The following is a 2,165-nucleotide window of genomic DNA, read 5'->3' on the forward strand; positions in this document are numbered from 1 at the left end:
GTTAAATAAAACGCGCTCTGATGCCACACCGACTTTGCCTTCGGGCAGATTTTTTCAGGATCTTTTACGTTATTCATCACGTGTTCGAAATGATTAAAACCGATTTTCAGCCTTTGTTTTGAAAATAAATCTGGTTCATCTTCACGATCTCTGCTCAGGGAGGCAGTTTAGAAAAAACGTCAAAATCACCCGATTCAGCAGTGCTTTCAATAAAACGTCTAAGACGTTTTCTTCGGTGTTTCAAACCGTTGATGAAACCAGCAAACTGTCAGGAATCGATCTGCAGATAAGCTCCCTAAGAACAACACAATCAGCGTCAAAAATAAATCTGAGATCAAAGATTCAGCGTCTGAATTCAGCGTCTGAGGTCACGTTCTATAAAGCGTCATTGTAAAGGTCCAAAACAATCTGAGGTCAGTCTGAGGTCAGCAGTCTTAACAAGGTCAGCGTCTGGAGGTCAGCGTCCAGGTCCACACCGTCGTTGACAGTCAGCGTCTGTTGTCAGCGTCTGAGGCAGCGATCTGATAACAAGCGTCTCAGGACAGCGTACTGAGGTCAAATAAAAACGCATAAGGAAAGCGTCTCAAAACTAAGGTCAAAAAACAACCTCCGTTTGAGGTCAGCGTAAAAAACATGTTCAACAATGTCTGGTCAGCGTCTGAGGTCAGGCGTTTTTCAGGTCAAAAGGTCATATTTGAGGTTTTTTTTTTCAGCAGTCTTCAGCTTTTGAGGTCAGCGTCTGAGGTACAACAGCGTCTCATTTTTCAGCGTTATCAGCTCATTAATGAGGTCAGCATGTGCATACCTGTGCTTTTCAGCGTTCTGCACCCTTCAGCAACCTGCAGAGGTTTTTGAGGACTTTCAGCGTGTGACGTTTTTCTGCATTTCTAAATTTTTTTTTTCTTTCTGTTTTGATCATGCTGTTTTTTCCCAGGTCAGTTTTTTAAGTCTGCGTAACAGAGTCAGCGTCATTGTAAAAATAAGGTCAGCGTTCAGGTCACCTTGGTCAGCGTCTTCAGTGTCCAGGTCAGCGTTTTCAGAGGTCAGCGTCAGGTCAGCGACAGGTTTAAAGGTCTTTTCAGGTCATCGTCTCAGGTCTCACTTGTCTCAGGTCACGTCTCATGTCAGCGTCTCAGGTTCTTTTATTCAGGTCAGCGTCTAGGTCAGCGTCTCAGGTCAGCGTCTGAGGTCACTCAGCGTCTCAGGTCAGCGTCTGAGGTCAGCGTCTGAGGTCAGGGTTCAGGTCCAGGTCAGGTCAGCGTCTCAGGTCAGCGCTCATGTGTCTCAGGTCAGCGTTGAGGTTGTTTTCAGGTCAGCGTCAGGTCAGCGTCAGGTCAGCGTCTCAGGTCAGCGTCTCAGGTCAGTGTCCAACACTCAATCGCAACCTTTTATTTTTCGTTTATCAGTTTACGAAGACGTTTCGTGTCTGTGATTTGTCGCCTTCACTGACCTTCTGTAACTCAAAGATCTTTCGGACTCGCTCGATGGCGTCGTCGACCTCGTTGGCTGGTGGAAGGACCTGCGTGCTCCGGGCGCCCAATGAGAAGCCTCCGTACCTGCAGAGAAAAAAAAACAACCAAAAAAAACATCGACATGTGACGAACAGGAAATAACAACAGACAGTTTTCAAAAAATAAAAGCAGATTTAAAAAAAAGACTCACCTGAATTCATTCACCCAAACTTTGTTCTTCAAACTGTGAACAAACATAAAAAAACCTCTCAGTCATTGGGTGTATCTACTGTGTACGTGCAGTATTTCAGAATATTTCTGTGTACATGCACTGCAGTATTTTGTCCAGGTGTGTCACCTCTTGCCGATGATCTGAGTTTATGTTTTGACCAGGTAGTCGGAGATGTTTTCTTCCCGTCAGGTTCTGCAGAGAGTCGGTGGCGCTCAGCTTCATCTGAGCAACAAAAACAACACATTCAGTGAATCAAAAACACGCCTTTATACATGTTTATTGTATATTAAAAACTTTACCGACCGCAGTGACGTCACTTCATGTGGAAAAACAAATCAGTTTTTTTTCCCACAGTTTTATATACAAAGTTTCACTTTAGAAAAATGTTTCCTTCTGACATGAATCAGACATTTTTCAAAGAAAGAAGAAAATGTTTTGTTTACTAAAATGATTTCAGATGACTCCTAATCTTCAGAGTGATT

The 2,165-nt window shown here is 43.6% G+C and overlaps 1 long non-coding RNA gene across 1 annotated transcript; it reads right to left on the bottom strand.

Annotated features, from left to right (window-relative positions):
• Positions 1 to 1,455: 1,455 nt before the first annotated feature.
• LOC121946623 lies at positions 1,456 to 1,834 on the bottom strand. The gene is made up of 3 exons (XR_006106035.1): positions 1,810 to 1,834; positions 1,663 to 1,695; positions 1,456 to 1,556 (listed from the first exon to the last, which is right to left on the bottom strand). It is a non-coding gene; the product is annotated as an uncharacterized LOC121946623 (long non-coding RNA).
• Between the last annotated feature and the right edge of the window lie 331 nt (positions 1,835 to 2,165).

The sequence above is a fragment of the Plectropomus leopardus genome, chromosome 8 (assembly GCF_008729295.1).
Source record: "Plectropomus leopardus isolate mb chromosome 8, YSFRI_Pleo_2.0, whole genome shotgun sequence".
In the NCBI taxonomy this organism is placed as follows: Eukaryota; Metazoa; Chordata; class Actinopteri; order Perciformes; family Serranidae; genus Plectropomus; species Plectropomus leopardus.